The 21,443-nt window shown below is 40.3% G+C and overlaps 1 non-coding gene across 1 annotated transcript; it reads right to left on the bottom strand.

The window, feature by feature from the left end:
- Positions 1-18,880: 18,880 nt before the first annotated feature.
- Positions 18,881-18,984, bottom strand: LOC117801222. The gene has a single exon (XR_004623752.1). It is a non-coding gene; the product is annotated as a U6 spliceosomal RNA (small nuclear RNA).
- Positions 18,985-21,443: the final 2,459 nt, after the last annotated feature.

The following is a 21,443-nucleotide window of genomic DNA, read 5'->3' as shown; positions in this document are numbered from 1 at the left end:
ACGCCGCAGACAGCGCCACCTGCCTCAAATCACCGGAAGGGCCCTGACCACGCGCGGGCGGGGAGGGGGCTTACTCGTGCTCGCGAGACAGCAGAAATACAGTTCGTACAGCCTCGGCATCTTGCTACGGATCCTTGGGTTGGACAAGCTTTATCTAGACGCGTTCCCGCAGGCCCGAAGGAACGATTGCTTTGTCGTAGCTCCCCCTGGTGGCCAGTGGCAGGGAAAGGGCTGCTACTGAAAAGAATAGGGGTGGGTAAAAACAGCTCTCTGTTCTCCATGTTTATAGGTCTTGTCCCAGATTGCAGAGAAGGTGATGGTGCCTCTCTGTGGTCTGAATCCCGCATCCGCTCAGCTCAACTCAGTTTCATAAAGGAAAACTTTCTGTTTCTATTTTTGCCTTCCTAATTATGAGAACAAGATCAGAGGATTGGTCACCATCTGAGCGATGTCAGAGTGGGAAGGACAGTTGGATGTCCTTGGTGTCCTACCTCCTGCTGCTGGGTTTCCCACTTCCTTTGGGTAGCCAAGTTGTATCACACTTTTCCTATTCCGTTTCTCCTTTTTCCCTTTCCCTCTAAAATCTCCAATTATGGCCATTGCCCAAGGGTCAATCTGATCATCACTGATAGTGGGTCAACCAGGTTTTCAGACAATGTGTATTCTGATGTGAAGGAACGTGAAGTACGGATTACCACCCGTGAAGTATTCTAGCCCTAAATGTTTAACTTGCTTCTACCACAACTTTAGTTAGATCTTTCAGTTGTATACAGAGGATAGTGGAAAATGTAAGTGAAATGACATCACAAGGAAACAATAAGGCAAATAAAGGAGATGGACTGTCCTTCAGAACAGCTGGCCAGTTCTTTTCGAGTCAGAATTATAAGAAAGGGACTATACCGGATTAAAAAGATAGGAAGGATGTAATCCGGAGATGCAATGTAAGGTCTTGAGTTGAAGGGTGATTTGGAGAAATTAGCTGGAAAGGACACTTCTGGCTCAAATGGGAAAACCTGAGTATTCGAAGCATTTACTGACATGGAAAAGTGGAAATTATTGACAGGAAAAAAAAAACAGGTTACAACACACAGTATGTCTGCAAACAATGTGAAAACATTTTTGTGAGCAAAATACATAATACATATGTACATATATGAAGATACGAGAGGATATGAACCAAGGATTACAGTGATGATTTCCGCATGCCAGAGATGTTTTGCTTTTTGTTTTTGCTGATTCTATATGCTCTAATGCTCATGGACTGCTTCCATAACAATAAGAGTATTTACAATTTAAAAATAAAAAAGTCATTTATCTTTCTTTGCTGTCAATAAACCAATACCAGGTTTTTAGGAGGCCTAATCAACACACAAATACACAAATGAAATCTCCAGTTATTAGGTCCCTCAAGGGCAGGGACTGCAGCAAAATCAGCTCTATGTTCCTAAAACTCCTCAGCAGAGTGCCTGGCAGCTAAGTCATTAATTAATTTAATGTAAAGGAATACATATAAGAACTAGATTTGATCATGTTCTTCTGCTTGACAATTATAATCTTCATGGTGGTGTCATAAGTTGTTTCTATGTTCAGTGGTCAGATTTTTGTTTCCCAGACGTTTGGCATTAACCATAGTTTGCAGAACCCAGGATGTGGACCTTTGGTAGTCCAATCAGCAACTCTGTCCCTTCCTTAGAGCTATATTTTATCTCCGTCATCTGAGTGACTATCTGCTACTCTCCATAAAGGCCATTTATTTTCTTACCTTCTTTACTTCATTCATGCTGATTCATACATCTGGAGTGCTCCTTCTTACATTTATACTTAGAAAAAGTCTACCTATCCTGTTAGGTCCATCTCAAAATGTTACTTATAGATCCTTAAATTGGGAGGAATGCCTCTCCTCACTCTTAGCTCCTAGAACAGTTAGTTCCTTCATTTCTGGAAACATCACCTTTGTCATAGGCTTGTCTTCCACTATTTATGGTCCATTCATTCAGGGTGAGGGTCAGGTTTTTTAATTTTCAGATGCCCATTCCTGGTTGAGTCTTGGGAACATGGTAGTAAAATTTGTTGATTTGAACTGAATGTGTGAAATGCCTCAAAGACTTTTCTTTTTCAGGATCAGTTAATAAGTTACCTCTGCTGCTCCTATTGTGCCTCACCAAAACCTGTTATTTTTTTTTTAAGGATTTTATTTATTTATTTGACAGAGAGAGATAATGAGTAGGCAGAGAAGTAGGCAGAGGGAGAGGGAGAAGCAGGCTCCCCACTGAGCAAGGAGCGTGACGTAGGGCTCAATCCCAGGACCCTGGGATCAGGACCTGAGCTGAAGGTGGACGCCTAACCGACTGAGCCACCCAGGTGCCCCAAAATCCGTGTTATTTTTTAGTGGCATTGGTAGTGGGTGAGGTGCAAGGCTCACCTGATTTGGGACGAAAAATATGTGATAACCATTGCTCCAATTTTCCTGGTGCCAGTAGTTTTCCTCTTTTAGTTAGGGAATATGCTCAGAAGGCAATGAATAAAATCCTAAGTATGTGGCCAAAGCTAATATAAATAAATATAACATGATGGAGGGGAATACATGGGAGATTATTGTCCAAGACAGTCCCAACTGAAAAAGGGATCTGCTGCCGGCAAGTTGGTATTTTGAAACATCACAAGCAGCAGAAAAGTGAAAGCCTGTAAATATTTCATGATGAAAGGATTTTTGTATCATATTGGCTAGTGCAGCCTAATATTTTTGCCTCCAGACTGCCCTGCGAAATTCTGGCTCCTGCTGCATTTGGATAACAACCACCCTTCATAGTCAGACACCAGGTCCTCTCTAACCTATGGCCCCTTCCTGACCTAGTTAGTTTTGCTGAAGGAGCAAACTTCAGGAGGGGTCATGTTTTGGGCCATGGAACCCCAGCCATAGCTGATTGGAAAGAGGGAAACCCCTGACTTACTGGAAACCAACACCTACACTAGCTAATAACCTATGAAGTAGCCTGTTAAGAAAAGCTCTGTGGCCCCTCCCCCCCAAAAACAAACAGCAGATGGTAATGATTAGCTAGGCCAGTCAGACTTTCTCTTTGGAGACTCGGAACTGGGAAATACAAGAGACTCGGTGTACATTTATCTGTGTATTAGAATGTTAGCTTCATGAGGTCTTTGCCCGTGTACCTACTACTCTGTACTTAATACTAAGAATGGGCTGGCATAGAATAGTTGCTCAATGAATAGTGAATGAATGAATGAATGGTCCTGTTAGTAGAAAAGTGATAGAGCAGCGGTTCTCAGGCTTGGATATGTATCAGAATCGGGGAACTCTGTGAAAATACAGTAGTTCAGTGCTCGTTTATTTCAATGAACCTGGGTCCCGGTAGTCTTTATTATTCCAGGATTCTGACACACACAAAATCTGAAAACTACCACGCTAGAATAATGCTCAATGCACACTGTTTTGTGGGCAGATAACCAACGAGAATCTCAAGACTTAAGAGGGATCCTTTCAGCAATCAATCGCAACCCCAAGGCCCAATTTATACCAATGTTCCTGTGTTTCTTTGACATTCCCATCACCTTTACTGCCAAACTTTTTATGTATTTATTTTTAAACAGAATTTTGTTTTGGAATTTTTGGAATAATTTTAGAGTTACAGAAAAGTTGCCGATAGTACAGAGAGTTCCCATATGCCTTCACCCGGTTTCTCCTACTGTTAGCATCTCACATAACCATGGCATGCTTGTCAAAACCAAGAAACCAACATTTAAGCCTTAGCGTTAACTAAACTCTAAACTTTATTTAAATTTTTCCAGTTTTTCACTAATATTTTTCTGTTCCAGGATGCAGTTCAGGATTCTATATCGCAGTGAGTTGTCCTACCTCCTTAACCTCCTTTGGGTCCTTTGGTTTGTGCAGTGTCTCAGACTTTCCTGATTTTCAGGACCCTGACAGTTTCAAAGAGCACTCTGGTCAGGTATTTTGCAGAATATTCCTGCTTTTGGGTGTGTCTTATGTTTTCCTCATGATTAGACTGGGCTTACAGGGTTGGGGGAGGAAAACCATAGAGGTGAATTGCCCTTTCCAGTACATTATATCAGGAGTGCATGCCAGTAACACGACTCGTTACTGGTGATGTTAACCTTGATCACTTTGTTAACGTACTGTTTATCTTAATAGTAAAATTACTATTTCTCCCCTTCCCCTGGAAGCAACTCACTAAGTCTAGCTCACCCTCAAGCTCCACCTCCTGGAGGAGAGTATCCAAAGATATAATTTGGAATTCTTCTATAAGAAATTTTGCCTCTTCTCTATTTAAGCATTATATTTATATTAGTACGGACTCAAATATACTTATTTTGTACTTTGGTTATAATCCAATACTACATTATTCAATACTGATACGAATGCAAAATGATGTATTTTTTTGTTCAAATTGTTCCAGCTTTGCCCCATTAGAAGACTCTCAGTTTAGCTTCTGTGTGTCCTTTTGGCAAGCTCTCATCTTTTTTGTATGCGGTCAAATACATAAAACATAAAACCTACTATCTTAACCATTTCGAAGTGTACCGCTCAGTGATAGTAAGTATATTCACACTGTTGTGCAACCGTTTTTTTTTAATGATTTTTTATTATATTATGTTAGTCACCATACAGTACATCCCCGGCTTCCGATGTAAAGCTCGATTGATTCATTAGTTGCGTATAACACCCAGTGCACCATGCAATACGTGCCCTCCTTACTACCCATCACCGGTCTATCCCATTCCCCCACCCCCCTCCCCTCTGAAGGCCTCAGTTTGTTTCTCATAGTCCATAGTCTCTCATGTTTCATTCCCCCTTCTGATTACCCCCCCTTTCTTTATCCCTTTCTTCCCCTACCGATCATCCTAGTTCTTATGTTCCATAGATGAGAGAAATCATATGATAGTTGTCTTTCTCTGCTTGACTTATTTCACCTAGCATTATCTCCTCCAGTGCCGTCCATGTGCAACCATTCTTTTGTTGAGTATTTCTGGACTTTCAGGCACTACAAAATGCTCCAGGCTCATCTTCTATTTTTTTCTGTTCCAGCTAGAATCAGCCATTCCTCCAAGAAGCCCCGCTTCCTTTAATCAGAGAATGACATTTAGAAACTAAGATCTGGGCTCTGGGTGTCCTCGTTGCTATTGAAAGGTCACTGCTTTTAGACATTCTTAGCAGACAAAGCTAGGAAACATGAATATATATTGATCTATGTATATACACATATCTATAATTATTTCTATACCTACCTGTGTATATATTAAACTAAAGGTAACGTCATACCATCTCTGAGTCTAATTGAACCCCACAGGATTCATTTTAGCATTTTCCTTTTGCTTATTTGTAACTTCTTTCTCTGACAGTGAGAAACTTAGCTCTCATTATCTACTATTACATACTTATTTTTTCAAATAAGTATAGTATATACATAAAATACTTTCTAAATTGTTAATACATACTCCTATAAGAAGCAAATTTATCAGCTAGAGTACCAAATTCATATACTTTTCTGTCTTTAGCTTTATTTATTTATTTGAGAGAGAGTGTGTGCAGGCGTGTGAGTGAGGGGAGGGGCAGGAGGAGAGAATCTTCAAGCAGACTCCCCACTGAGCATGGAGCCCAACAGGGGGCTAGATCCTGTGACCCGTGAGATCATATATATATATATATATATGTCAGATATATACAATCTTCACTTGTGCAATACAGTTAGATTCATTAGTTCCAGTCCGCATTCCATCCCAGGGATTCCTGACATTCTGGTTGATCTTTCTTTCTTTCAAGATTTATTTATTTATTTATTTATTTATTTATTTATTTATTTATTTATTTACTTGAGAGAGAGAGAGAGAGAGATAGCGAGAGAGAGCACGAGCAGGGAGGGGAGGAAGAAGCAGGCTCCCCACAGAGCAGTAAGCCCAATGTGGGACTCCATTTCAGGACCCTGGGATCATAAACTGAGCCGAAGGCAGACGCTCAGCTGACTGAGCCACCCAGACGCCCCTGGTTGATTCTTTTAATTTGCACATATTATAATTCACTCTTTGTGATGTACAGTTCTATGGGTTTTTACAAATGTATGCATCTATCTCCCTACTACCCTACAGAACATTTCCATCACCCTAAAAATTTCCTTGTGTGTCCCCTTTGTGATGAACCACTTCCCCTTTTAACCCCTGGCAACCACTAATCTGTTTTCCAACCTTATAGTTTTGGCTTTCCCAGAATGTCATATGAACAGAATTATGTAATACGTAGATCTTTTGGTCTGGCTTTTTTCACTTAGCAAAATGCATTTAACATTCATGCATGCTGTGTGTGTCTGTAACTCATTCCTTTTTATTACTGAATAGTATTCCATTGTATGGATGTACCATGATTTGTTTTCCATTTATTTGTTAAAGGGTATCTTGGTTGCTTCCAGTTTTTGACAGGTATCAATAAAGGTGCTATAAACATTCACATATTAAATACCTAGGAGTGGATTTGCTGGGTTGCATGGTAGGTTTATGTTTAACTTCATAAGAATCTGCTAAACTGTCTTCCAAAGTGTCTGCACTATTTCGCATTCCCACCAGCAATGAACATGCATTCCTATTGCTCTGCATTCTCGCCAGCATCTGGTATCGTCAGTTTTGGGATTTTAAACATTCTACTAGTTATGCAATAGTATCTCATTATGGTTTTAATTTGCATTTCCCTAATGACATATGCTATTGAACATCTGTTCATATACTTATATACCATCCATACATCTTCCTTGGCAAAGTGTCTGTTCATATATTTTGCCCATTTTGAAATTGGGTTATTTATTTTCATACTGTCAAGTTTTAAGGGTTCTTTATATGTTCTGGATATGAATCCTTCCAAATATGTGACTTATACTCACGTTTTGATTTGTTTTTTCATTCTCTTAACCTTATCAATCACAAACATTTATAATTTTTATAAAGTCCAATTTATCTGTTTTTTTATGTATTGCACTTTAGTATTTTTTCTAAAATCTTATCACCAAACCCGAGGTCACACAGATTTTCTGCTATGTTTTCTTCCAGAAGCTTTATAGTTTTACATTTTACATCTAGGTCTGTAATCCATTTTGAGTTACACAAGGTTATGTTGAGGCTCACTTTTTGTGTGTGCATCCAATCCAAATGTCCCAGCACCTTATGTTGAAACGACCATCCTTTCTCCACTGAATTGTCTCTGCATCTTTGTCAAAGAGAATCTCTAGAGCTGAGTATGATCTTCCCAGCAAGTAAACTCAGTAATAAGGCCCAAAATGTACTAATGGTCTTATGTTTGAGATTTCCATCACCTTTATTACCACATGTATTCATAACTATAACCTCCATTTCTCAAGGTAGCCTGTTTTTTGGTGAGGTTTGTTTGTTCAGACAAAAGAACCTGCTTAAATAGCTTTCCCAGGTCTACCTCTTTCAACTGTCTCCTAGCAGCTGAGTCTTTCCTGCAACTTTGTGGGTCTCTAACTTCAGGGAATGAGTGCTTAGGTTAATTATTACCTGTTGACCCTTTGAAGATAAAAGGTGCTGGTAGGACCAGTTAGTTGTGTAGTTAGAACAATATTGACTTTCTGATACCTGCTTTCCTTGCCTGATGGGTTTTTTCCCCCCTTGATATTGTGGAGAGATGGAAATTCTTGAGTTGCTCCAAATTACTCCCTCAGAACATAGAAGAGGTTGGTGGAGTTCTGCATGGTCCAAGGTGATAGAGAGAAACCAATCTTGCCATCCCAGGTAATTTCTTTCTCCTTGCCCCTGCTCTGGATCATGGGACAATGTAAATCATGTCGTTAAAGCAAAATGTATACAGTGATGTTAGGGGTGATTGTTGACAGTCTCTGTGCAAAGATCACAATGTGCTTTCAGGGACTTACAAAGGGCTTGATTACACATTATTCCTCACTCCCCCCGGAAATTACCCCAAAGGGATAGCTGTTTCATGTGAAGACAAATTCTTTTCCCCCCATAACACTTAAATAACATGTGGGTGAAGTAGTCATCCTTAGTCAAATTGCATTCCAGCTGTGGACCTGTGAAATCAAACTGTCATATGCTTCCAAAATAGAATCAAGGACCAGCAAACTTTTTCTGTAAAAGACTAGATAGCAAATACTTTGGCTTTGCAGCCCCTACATCTCCACGGCAATTACTTAACTCTGCCATTGTATATAGTGAGAGCAGCAATTAACAATAAGTAATTGAGTGGGTATGGCTGTGTTCTAGTAAAACTTTATTTACAAAAACAGGATGCACTGGACTTGCCCCATAGGCCATAGTTTGCTGACCCCTGAACTAGACAAATCAATTTGCTCAGTTAAAAAAAAGTCTTAGTGTTTTTATGGGATCTTGTTCCACTTATTATTTAGAGAGAACTGACAGCTTTATGATGTTGAGTCTATCTTCGAACAGGAAATGATTCTCCATTTGGTTAATGGTTATGTGGTATCTGTCTTTATTAGTTAATTTTTCTTCTACTTATTCAAATATATGTTCAGATTCAATATTTTAGTTCTCATTATTAGGGATACTAAATGTCTATATGTTTAGATATTCTTTGGCTATTTTCTATTTCTATAATTTTTCTCTCTAATCCTCTTTATCTCTGTTCATCTATTACATTTTTCTAGCTTTTCTTAATCCTGTCTTCCTTGTCTCTTATTGTGTTTTCAGCAAAGCCTGTTCTCCTTTATATTGCCTTCAGTGTGGGCTGTAACAGAATGCTTTCAGAGGCAGGTAACACTAACCAACTAAAAGTGGCTTATAAATTGAGGTAATTTTATTATTTAACATAACAAGAAGTTTGGAAACAGTGAAATTCCAGAATTGGTTAACTCATGGTCTCAATGATGTCAGGGTACAGGGAGGGTGACCTCTCTGCTTCTCTTAGCTTTTCACACATGAAAACAGGATGGCAATAGTAGCTCCACATATCACATTGTCATGTGACAGTGTATGAGAAGAGAATACATTTTTGGCTTTGTATCTTTTTTAAGACCAAGGAACCCTTCCTTAGAAGCCATCCAGAACACTTTCTCTTTATCCACCAAGGTTGTATCATAACCTCATGCCTAAATCAGACTCTGACAGAGGGAATAGAATTACCAGGCTTGACTTAGACTAACTGATATCTAATGTTGGGACTAGGGAGGGGCCCGTGAGGCGCTTACTATATAGCTTTAGTAATCAAGTCATGTTGATATTGGCTATAGACACACAGGTCAATGTTATAGACACATATAAGGTTAATTGATTTTTGGCAAAGGTACTCAGGCAATTCAATGAAGAAAGGATAGTCTTTTTATCAAATGGTGCTAGAACAATTGGACACCCATATTAAAAAGAAAAAAAAAGAAAAGAAATCTCAACCCACACCTCATATCATATACAAAAATTAACCCAAAATAGATAATACACCTAAATGCAAAACTTAAAAATTTAGGCTTCTAGAAGAAAACATAGGAAAAGATTTTTTTATATAGGACACAAAAAATATAAACCATAAAAGAAAAACTGGCATATAACATTTCATCAAAGTTAAAATTTTAACTCTGCAAAAGACAATTACTAAGAAAAAGGAAAGATAGCCATGCACTAGAAGAAAATATCTGTAAAACACATATCTGATAAATATATAGACAATATATAAAGGATTCTCATAACTCAATAATAATAAAACAACTCTATTTAAAAAAATTTTTTTTTAGTGGGGGCGATGGGCAGAGGGAGAGGGAGAGAGAATCCTAAGCAGGCTCCAGGCCTAGTGCGGAGCGTGATGCAGGACTCGATCTCACAACCCTGAGATCATGACCTGAGCCAAAATCAAGACTTGGACACTTAACCAACTGAGCCACCCAGGCGCCCCAAAACAGCTCAATTTTTTAAATGGACAAAAAGGACTCAACAGGCATTTCACACATGAAAAGATATATGGATGACACATAGGGACAGAAGAAGATGTTTAACATCATAAGCTTCAGGGAGTGAAAACTAAAATCACAGTGAGGTGCCACTATCTGAAATTTCAGCAGCCGAAATAATAAGAGCTGACAATACGAGGCACCAGCAAGGATGCAAATAACTTGAATGCTGAAACTTTCCTGGTGGAAACGCAAAGTAGTACAGCTACCTTGGAGAACAGTGTGGCAGTTTCTTATGAAGTTAAACCAACACCATATGATCCAGGGATCTCACTCCTAGATGTTTACAGAAGATAAATGCCTACAGAAAATGAACATGCAAAAACCTATAGACAAAGGTTTACAACAGCTTAATTTGTAATACCAAGACTAGAAACAACCCAATGTCTATCAACTGATGAATGAATAAACTGTGGTGTATCCAAACGATGGCATATTACTTGGAAATAAAAAAGAACTATGGCTACAACACAGATGGATCTCAAGAGCATTATGTTAAGAGAAAGAAACCAGACTTCAAAGGCTACATGCTGTAGGTCATTCTGGATAAAGCAAAATTATAGGGACAGAAAACATAGCAGTCCTTGCAGGGGCATGGGAGTGAGGGAAGGGAATTGATTATAACTCCTGATTAAAGTATCAGCTTGGCTACAGGCATATGCATTTCCATCTCACATGAATCTAACTGTGCAGGAATATACTTTATAACAGTTGGACTTTTTGACTGAGACTGTTTTATTAGAAAATTAAAATTCTTCTACGAAATACGTGATTTCGAATAAAAAGTATTGAGAGCCAATAGAGATTTTGGTGAAAAGACAGAAAGTAGATAGGAAAAAATCATAGAGGAAGTGAGATTCAAAATGAGCCAAATGTATTGCTATATATAATTTCAGATGGGTTTCCATAAGAGGTTCGGTTATGCCTCTCTGACTTTCCAAATCAGGATGAGTTTGGGTGTGTGGGTAGCAGTGTGGGAAACTTGGGAGAGGTGAATTTTTCTGTGTAATAAGGTGAAGGATTAGAATATTGGGGAAGGGTAGGGAGCAGAAAGAGAAAAGAAAGCAACACCAGCATAGGGGCATGTAAATGGGGGGGAGCAGAAGTTGTTGAGAGCGCTCAGGGCAGAGCACTCTATAAAGGGTCTCCCTCTGACTCTGAGTGCCACCTTGTGCAACCAATCAAGCAGGCTTTGAGGGCTAGAGTTGTCTAAGGTGGGACAGGAGAGTCCACGCGCCCAGGCAGTTTGAGTCCTCAGCCAGTACCTTCCATCATGAGCCAAGGATATCATGTTCCTTAGGACACCCCCACCATTACCCTAGACCCTGTCTTTGGGGATGTGTCTCTGTTAGTCAGCCAGAAAGTGCTTCCCCAGCCCTATTTTGGAGGAAAATTTCTTTCAGTAAGAAAGTTCAGTTTGGTTAGAGAAAATCAATGAGTTCTCATGCTACTATATTCTTTGAAGAGGATACTCTTCCTGTTAAAATCAAAGACATGTATTCTTTCCAAATATACCTGATTCTATAGGGTTAGCATATCCTAGGAGTTTGGGCTTAGAGAAAGGAATGGGTTAGCTTAAGCTGTGAGTTCCTTCTTTGCCTTCTAAAAAGTGACAAGGGGCATGGAGGGAGATTGACAGTGGTATTGCACAGCCATCCCCATCCTGGGGCCTTCATGTGCACCTGCTCAAATGTCATGTTTAAAAAATACTTGGTGTTGGGGCACCTGGGTGGCTCAGTCGATTAAGCATCCAACTCTTGATTTCCACTCAGGTCATGATATCAGGGTCGTGAGATCGAGCCCTGTGTCAGGCTCCATGGTGCCTGCTTAGGATTCTCTCTCTCCCTCTGCCCCTCCCCCACCCCAGCCCACACACATGCTTTCTCCCCCACCCCCCAAAAATTATAAAAAATGCTTTGTGTTTTCATAATACATTTACAAAAATATACCAAAGCAAAGCAAGACCAAAGCAAAACTACTATAAAAGCATTCAAGGGCTTCTCAAAATGAGAAAAAAAAAATAAAGAGTCCACCCTAGTACCTGGCTCTTTGACAGGTATGGATGGGAACATTTTCCTAAAGTCAGTGGTACTTGCCTTTTAGAAAGAGTTGCTAGTGCCCAGTGGGGTCAGAGCAGGTAGATGCTGGTGAAGGGTGTATCTGAAAGAGAACTGCAACTACTTCCACTGTGACCTCAATCTATACTTTCCATGTGACTAAGTTCTTTCCAGCTCTTAACTCAGTCCAAGGACCCTGTGGGCAAAGCACGCGAGGTGGAACTGAAACTAACCCCTCAAGCACTAACACCTGACCTGATATCAGCAAGACCTCACGTGACTGACCCCAAGAGAAGGATCAACCTGACCTTTACTGCCCACCTGCACGTACCCACTGACCTTTGTCCCACATTTTCCTTATATAAATCTAGAAGGTTTTTTCAGCACTTAGGAGACAGTCTTTGAGACATGATTCTGCTGTCTTCCTGGTGTTGGCCTCACTGAAATAAATTCCTTTCTTGTTTTACCACTACTCATCTCTCTGTCTTTGGATTTTGTCAGCAGCAAGTGGCCAAACCTGGTCTGCTTGGGACCCCTAAAGCCAGGTGCTCTTGCACCCCTGCACCCCAGCTACATACCTAAGGAGGTACTGATGGGGCAGACCCTGGGTTAGCCAGGGCAGGGTCACAGAATAGGGTAAGAGCTGCTGAAGGATCTATTGTGTCTTTGCTGTGAACATGTCTGGGAAGTGAACTTTGAATTCCACAATGAGGTCTCCCCACCCCTCCCCAAGGAGGCTTTTCCTGGTACGGGGCTCAATGACATAACCGCAGAGCAAAGGGATTGCTTGACCACCTACGGTGGAAATGCTCATGGTGCAGCCACACGGTATCTGGGGGAAGTGAGAGAAAAGCTGGGGAGAGAGTGAGTGACAAAGGAAGAAAAATTAAAAATGCAAGAAAGGAAAGAATGTCCTAACTGGTGGAAAAGAATGGAAATGTTCCCGTCATCCCTAATCGTGAACATCCCCTACACACACACACACATACACACAGCTTGACTCAGGCCTTCCCTCCTGGACACTGATCAGGAAACTGCGATCTCAGTAGAAGTGCTTAGGGCTTCTCTTTGATCATAAAGAGAATGTTTGATCATAAAGGAATTGTGTCAGGCCATCAGCTTCTTTGGGGAGGTTACCTTTAGTGCCTTTCTTTCAGCTATGACATTAAAGGAGATCAGAACTTGCTGAATTTGATCCCTGCTCTTTTGTTAGGACCAACCACCCTACATGTAAAACCCTCAAGGCCAGAGTCTGGTGATGGTGGAGATGACTCACATGTATCATCTTTGCTCTCGCTGTTCCTTGCCGAGAACAGCCCTCTTTACTGATTCTTTCTTCAGTGGACGCTGCTCATCGTTCAAACTGAGCTCAAGCATCACTACAGGAAGGCTTCCTTAACCATCTGATTAAAAATTAGATGATCAAAGGGACTGATTTTAAAATAATACAAAGATATATAATTAAAACAATAAAAAGTCCACTCCTCTGAGATAACCAATGTTGAGTTTGGTATGTATAGTTCCACTTCTTTCCCTCGCCAAATACAAACTGATACACACCTGTGTACAGACACCTTGTTTGTTCTTCCCTGTCCCCCCCACACTGCAAGGTCACATACACAGGACTCTGCGATTTGTTTTCCCTTCTCCTTTCGTTTAATAATATATCATGGACAGGGGCGCCTGGGTGTCTCAGTTGATTGAGCGTCTGACTCTTGATTTTCTGCTCAGCTCATGATCTCAGGGTCCTCAGGGTCCTGGGATGGAGCCCTGTGTTGGGCTCCACACTCAGCGGGGAGTTTGCTTGAGGATTCTCTCCCTCTCTGCCCCTCCCCAAGATGTGCGTGCACATGCCCTCTCTCTCTCAAATAAATAAATCATATATATATATGACATTTCTATTTTAATAGTAATATCATAGTTCACAATTTGATACTTGTTACAATGCCTAATTTTAATTTTTTAAAATGTGCTGTATTATCTAAGGTTTCCAAAACAAGATGATTCTAGTGGTATCTTACTCCTGCTTTATGTGGAAATGTAGTAAACAATTTAACATGATGTTTGTTTTTAGTTTTTGCTAACTAACCTTTATTATGTTGAGACGGAATCCTGCTAATGTTACTTCAAATTTTTATTAGGAGAAGCTGCAAAAATTTCTTCAAATGACTCTTTGACATATTTCCATTTCATCCATGACTTTTCTAATTTAACTTAATTTTTTAAAAATGTTGAAGCATTTTGCATTGTTTTGGTCACGGTATCATTTTTTTCACTATACTGCTGAATTTCATTCACAATACTGTATTTTACTTAGAAATTTTAAATCTCTATAACTGAAATTGCTCTGTAATTTCTTTTTTCTATTTATCAAGCTCTGTGCCTCTATAGCACCGTAGTCATAACTCTATCACAGTACTTATTACCTTGATGAAAGTCGTGTATCTAATTGTCTCTGCATCAGCAGCTGGAGAGCAGGAGACGAGGTCATACTCAATTTTCTGTCCTTTGTGTCAAGCACAATACCTAGGACATGGTAGAGGCTCAATGCATCTGTAGTGCATGAAGGAATGAAAAGCTTTTAGAAATGTTTTCCTTTAATCTAATTTTACCTGCTGTTTGTAGTTTGCCACATATTATCTTTATATCTCTTTTATTCTAATGCCAGTAATGTCCATGTTTCTATCTTCACCAGTTCCCTTACGGAAATACCATTATTGAATACAATGTTGCAGTTAAAATGAATAAACTGGGGCCACATGTATCAACATGGACAGAGCTCAAAAGGATAAGGTTAAACAAAAAAGCAAGGATACGTATAGCATGACATTAACCACACAGTTTTAAAAATGCAAACAATACTGTGCCCTCCTATGGGTTATGTGTCGTTGGCTCTCAACCCCACTCCACCCTTTCCGTACACTCTCCTGTATTGCAAGGGGTTGGCAACCTGTGAACTCCACGTCACAGGCTCTGGTTAGGTGTTGCCAGTGCAAAGCATTGATAGGAGATTAGAAAGCGGAAGAAAGGGAGAAGCCATTTTCCTCTCTGTTCCGGTTGTACTTTCAGCAATGGCAGCAGCAGCAAGAGTAGGAGGTGACTGGAAAGGAGCATTTCGGGAGTTATCAGTGGCTATTTCAGCAGCCGCGGTGCCAATGTGCTAGCAACCCAACAAGAAGGAAGCTCCTCTGATCCCATTTTCCTCTTCCCCTCAACCTCTTGCCAGTAGTTCCCACAGGCCAAAACCAACCAGAAGTCAGAAGTCAAGAGAGTACAGTGAGGCAGTCTATATGGCTCAGTTTCCTGAGTACCAAAAGAGATGGAGAATTGATCTGGGGAGGCAAATGGATAAAATTAACACGATCTCATTTGCTTCTCCAGCCATTTCTATACCCCTGTAATTCTCAGTATTAAATCTCCCTTTGTGTGTAGTACATAGAGTGATTCCTATTCCTATTTCCTATGGACAGTAACTGATTCAGTCTAGTTTATGGATACCAACATATGTAGCAAAGGAACAATAATTTGCATAGGAATAATAAACTCCATACTCAAGATAATGGTTACTTCTCTTTCTCTCTGTCTTTTTCTAAAGATTTTATTTATTTGTCAGAGAGAAAGAAAGAGCACAAGCAGGGGAGCCACAGGCAGATGGAGAAGCAGGCTCTCCACTGAGCAGGGAGCCCAATGTGGGACTCGATCCCAGGACCCCAGGATCATGAGCTGAGCTGAAGACAAGATGCTTAACTGACTGAGCCACCCAGGCACCCTAATGATGGTTACTTCTCAATGGAAGAAAATAGAATGGCACTGGGGATCAGTACACAGGCAGCATCCTCTGTGTCGGAAATTCTTAATTTCTTAAGCTGGATGATGAATATGTGGATATCTTTAATGTTATTCTCTATGCTTGTTATATTATTCTCCATTTTTCATATTTCAGAACTATTTAGCCATCCTAATGATTACGTGCATGTGTATATATGAATAAGCCAATGAATAAACAGATGAGTAAGACCTGACTCTGAATTCTGACTCTGTCATTTAATAGCTGTCTGAGCTAAGTTAAGCTACTTAAGTGTCTGTGTATTTGTCACCTCACCCATAAGGCTAAAGATAATAGCACATGCCTTACAGGACTATTGTGGTGATGAAGCGGAATAATATATGTAAAAAGGTCCGGGCACAGTGCTTCATACGTGACAAGTCCTTAGCAAATCATAGTTTCCTTTTTCTGAACTTTCAGCAAGTATAATAAGGCCTTGATTTTGATAAACTTTTAATTTCAACAATTATGCTATGCCTCAAGGAGGGGCTTTCTTTCTTTTGTTTTCTAAAGCCTTTCATGTTCCTTCTCAGATTATAAGAGTGGTGGTCATTCAATGCAGAAAATTTGAAAAACACAGAAACATATAGAGATGGAAATAAAAGTGCATTGTAATTCTGCCCCTCATAAACTGCTATAACTATATAAAATATTAAAATTAGAATAATAACTATTTAGGTCTGGGACATGGTTCTTTAACTTCACAATATAAGGTAAACATCTTTCTGTATCAAATATTCTATGACGTCACTTCTGGCTGTATATTATTCAAGCGTTTGGGATATTTAGGTATATAATTAAGGGTGCAATGAACTTCCTTGTTGAGAAGTCTTTGCCCACATTTCTTACTATTTCCTTGGACAAAACAGTTGTGGAAATCTTGCTCAAATTGTACGTGCATTTGATGACATCTTATGCCTACGGCTATTTTGCTTTCCAGAAAGACTGGAAAGAAAGAAAGAGAGAAAGATTGTACCAATTATGCTGCCTTTAGCAATGCTGGAGAGCACTACTCTTCCACATGAGGAGGGTACTTTCTACAAGAGAAATTGGAACAGACATGGACTTAATAGTAGAATCTACAGAATAATTTCTAACTGGTTTGATGTTTAAAGACTGCCAGCAAAGGGCCATACCTTCACAGAGAAGAGGACTTCTGTGGGCCACTGAAATCTAATTTTAACAGGCTGCCATGCAGAGGGATTCCAGTCAAGCTTCTAAGTGTCAACTTCTATCTGGAATCAACTAAACACAGAGACCAGTTGGACATGATTTGGGAACCAACTGATCTGTGGGTTTTCTAAATCCAGGCCCAATGGTGATATAGCTGGAATATGGTACAAAACAAGCCAAGCACTCAGCTCCTGGCCAAGGCCCGCAACTTCAATTTCTTGTGTCTTGGACGTTCAGCTCTAACATTTCCCCTGCCTCCAGCATGAAGGGTCTGAGACCCACTCTGAAGTGGTTAAATGAAAAAAAAAAAAAAAGGAAGATAGCAAAAAGCATTGACTAATAAAAGCTTCCACTTTTCGTTAATTAATTTCGGCAACTCTAACCCTCTGGCACCTGCCAGCTTCACTCTGTATTGCAGCCAATGAATTTCAAAAATAGTTAATGAACTCTTCTTTGTGATAGGACCCTGAAAACTTAACAGCCATAATTAATAGGAAGTGCAAAGTGGGGAAAGTGTCACTTGCTGATAAACAGAATTTCCTCATCTTGTTGATACAAGAGTCCTGCCCATATGTGAAAGTGATGCTCTATCGAGTCAAAGAAGACCTATGACTGGGTTTACACATTGAAAGTAAATGAAGGACAAGTATTGGTCTTGAAAAATGATCTCCCTAGGCTAAAATCAGACCCCTTTCCCAAAGTTCCACAATCACTGCATCAAAATATTGGTAAGAACTCATGACAAAGTGTCCAGCAACCTTAGAGGGTCAGTCATCACAGCCAAAGTAGGGCATCGAATTTTACATTCCTGACTAACAAAAATAAACATGGGAATTAATGGGTGCTGAGAAGTCAAACACTAAATTGCTGGTAGCTCTCTGATTTCAGTTTGGGAAGGATTTTTCAGTGTGAATTTCTTGAAAGCAAATGCAAATAAAGAATCTGGAAATAGTGAAAATGGCTTAGTGGCTAGAAGGAAGTGACAGATCTGAGCAGGTTGGACCTCACCTAAATGTGGGGTTTCCCCCATGGGATTCTGCACCTGCCTGCATTCTATTGTAAGCTGATTTTAATTATTTATTTTTAAATATTTTATTTTTAAGTAATCTTTACACCCAACCTGGGGCTTGAACTCACGATCCTGGGATCAAGCATTGCACGCTCCATGGACTGAGCCAGCCAGGTGCCCCAGCAAGATGATTTTAGATGGTAAATGGTCAAACACGTTTTTTTCAGCTTAATAGTTAAGGATTAATTGTAATTCATATTTAAACCACTCAACTACCACAGTAAAACCTTCGTTTCACAAGAGTATACTTTTTCTTTCAAAATAAATGTACTTAAGTTTAAAAAATGAGAGGAGTTTAAAAATTAAATACAAATGTAGGTAGAACTTGGTTCTGCCGAAAATGGAAAATCTGGAATATTGTGGAAAATTTCAAGGTAGCTATTTTATAACCTTCCTTCTTGAGCTTTAAGATGTACATTTCATCAGGGGCGCCTGGGTGGCACAGCGGTTAAGCGTCTGCCTTCGGCTCAGGGCGTGATCCTGGCGTTATGGGATCGAGCCCCCACATCAGGCTCCTCTGCTATAAGCCTGCTTCTTCCTCTCCCACTCCCCCTGCTTGTGTTCCCTCTCTCGCTGGCTGTCTCTATCTCTGTCGAATAAATAAATAAAATCTTAAAAAAAAAAAAAAGATGTACATTTCATCAAATCTGAGAAAATTTTAATTATAAAATGAACCATTCTTTTATGTGCCACAAAGAAACAAAATGCTGCCCACTGAACTCTGGCCCATGCTTTCTTAGCAATTAGAATTTTATGTTTAATGAAAGCGCTCTTTTCGACTTATGAGTCATATTTTTTTTTTTTAAATATGGAACGCTTCACGAATTTGCCTGTTATCCTTGCTCTGGGGCCATGCTAATCTTCTCTGTCTCGTTCCAATTTTAGTACAAAGCGAGCACAGTCATCATTTTTTTTAAAACACATATTACGAGGGCTCTGTTTCTGAGCCTTCCTGCATGTACAGTAACTTCTCATTTAAATTCATAGCACAGTGGAATCATTCTGAAGCTATTTTAAAAACAATAAATCTCAATTCCTGTGGTACTGACGTGGCACCTAACTGAAGTGGCAGCTGAGCACCTGTGAGTGCATTTTTTCCATGTAGCGGCAAGTGCGCCCACGGTATTTTTTTGCTGCATCCCGTCTCAGATGCACAAACCTGCATCTTAGAATTAGTAACATATGGGGCGCCTGGGTGGCACAGCGGTTAGGCGTCTGCCTTCGGCTCAGGGCGTGATCCCGGCGTTATGGGTTCGAGCCCCACATCAGGCTCCTCTGCTATGAGCCTGCNACAGCACCTTCTTCAAGGGTCTTCTTCAAGGTCACTGGGAATTGTTTCCTGTCTTGTGTCCCAGGCTTCTTCCAGGAGCAGAGATCACCACCAAAGAGGGGAGGTCACTTAGAAAGCCTTAGAGGAAAGAATGCGTTGGATGTTGGCATGCTGTGAGACTTCACACTATCCTGTGTTGTACAGGGAGGGTCCTCACTCCGTCACCAGCCAGGCTGGGGCAACGAGGTGACTGCTTCACGCAGCAAAGCATCACACGATTGTGATGTATGGGCAAAATTCCCCATCGAGTCAAGAGTAGAGTTTATGTAGGAGTCACCTCCGTGGCTTCATTACCCACCATGCCTTGCACAAAACAGGTCATAGATGAAAGACAGTTGACAGGACAGCTAATTGTAGATAATTTTCAATCTCATTCCTCAATGAAATAATACTGACCTTTCAGCAGTGATATCCTCTAATAAATGCTACTATGAGTAGCGTTAGGAGGACTTACTGTCAGCCCAGGCACTGTTCTGTCTCACTTTTCTTAACTAATTTGCTGTTTAACAAGCCCAAAAGTAGATACTGTTATTATCCTGATGTTACATGTGAGGAAGCTGAGGCATGGCATCGTCCATGAACTTGCCCAGCATCACACAGTTGTGAAATGTCAGAGCCAGATTTGAACTTAGGCAATCTGGCTTAGCATTAATGCACTTAACCATTATGCTTTATTGCCTCTACCACAGAACACTGAAAAGTTGTCATAAAAGAATAAAAACAAATATGATTACCTAAACATGCAGATACCTAGTAAATGTATAAGTAAACCATGCTCTCTGGATTTTCAATAAACATTTGTTTATTGATTGTTCAAAGAATGAGGCAGAAAGAAGTACTCCACAGTATGTTAGAATTAACAGTAACAAAACCCACACAATTAGCAAATGCACTGAAGACGGGGAGGGAAGACTGATCTTAAGACTGTGACTGTGAAGTTGAGGCAAAATGTCAAACCAAAGCAAAAAGTTTCAGGCTCTCCAAAGAGCACCTACAGCAGATACGCTGACTCAGCATGTAAAAGTCCTCACGTGGGCCGGTCATGGGTTAAGTTCAGGCCTTATTTTGACCACGACAACATCTGGAATTCAGTGAGCTACAACAATGAATTACTTTGAACTGAAATCATGTATTAGGAAGTTTCGTCCTTGTACGGAGTCCAGCAGGCTGCGGTGAGTACTGCGTTAGGAAAGCTAATTAAACCAAGGAATTGAATTTTTCTTTTTTAAAGAAATGGCCATTGGGTGTTAATCAGCTGTAAAGAAGAAAGCAGAAAGCCAAGGGGATCCATAAAAGAGCTTTGCCCTGTAAGGACAGTTGCCTCACCTCTGACCTCCGTAACAGGAAAGAATTTGGCTCTGGCAATATTCTTTGTGAAATTAGCAGCTTGAATCCCTGCCACCAGCAAATGAGTTTTCTCTACTCAGAATGAATTCTCCTGAGCCACTGAAACAAAGGTCCATGCTCCTGAATGGCTGTTGTTTGGAAGATTGCTGAACTGCAAAACCTTCCCCTTCCCCCCACCCCCTCGCCTGGAAGCTGAGAGCTGTGGTATTCAGCCTCCTGTCCTATGGTACAAAACTCACAGAAAAGAAAAACTGGCTGGGCAAGTAGGCGATAAGCCCAAGGTGAAAAGTGAAAACTGCCTTGCAAACGTGAAGACATGCATAAAAGGAGCAAGTAATAAAGGAGGAGGGACGGACTTATTGTGCTACCTCTTACCTTTGAGCTAATCCCCGTGGCTGGATTACCGATTATTGATGGCACCAGAAAGTGATATGTGGGGACAGGCAAGGAAGAGCAGCTGGATTCTAGTGAGTCTGAAGTCTTCTCTGCGTCAGTTGTAATCAATGGCTGACCAGCTGCCGCAGGGTCAGCATACTCAGAAATTTCCACCTCTCTCATGTCAATAGTCTGGCGATTTTCACGTTAAAATACTTTAATACACATTACTGTAAACAGTGATAGATGTCCCACTACCATTGCTGGTTCTACCACTTCTATCTTGATAGTTTGCCTTTTGTGAACACACATT

Source organism: Ailuropoda melanoleuca, chromosome 2 (genome assembly GCF_002007445.2).
Source record: "Ailuropoda melanoleuca isolate Jingjing chromosome 2, ASM200744v2, whole genome shotgun sequence".
Lineage (NCBI taxonomy): Eukaryota > Metazoa > Chordata > Mammalia > Carnivora > Ursidae > Ailuropoda > Ailuropoda melanoleuca.
Note: the sequence above shows the minus strand (reverse complement) of the source record. Positions and strands in the feature narration are given on the sequence as shown.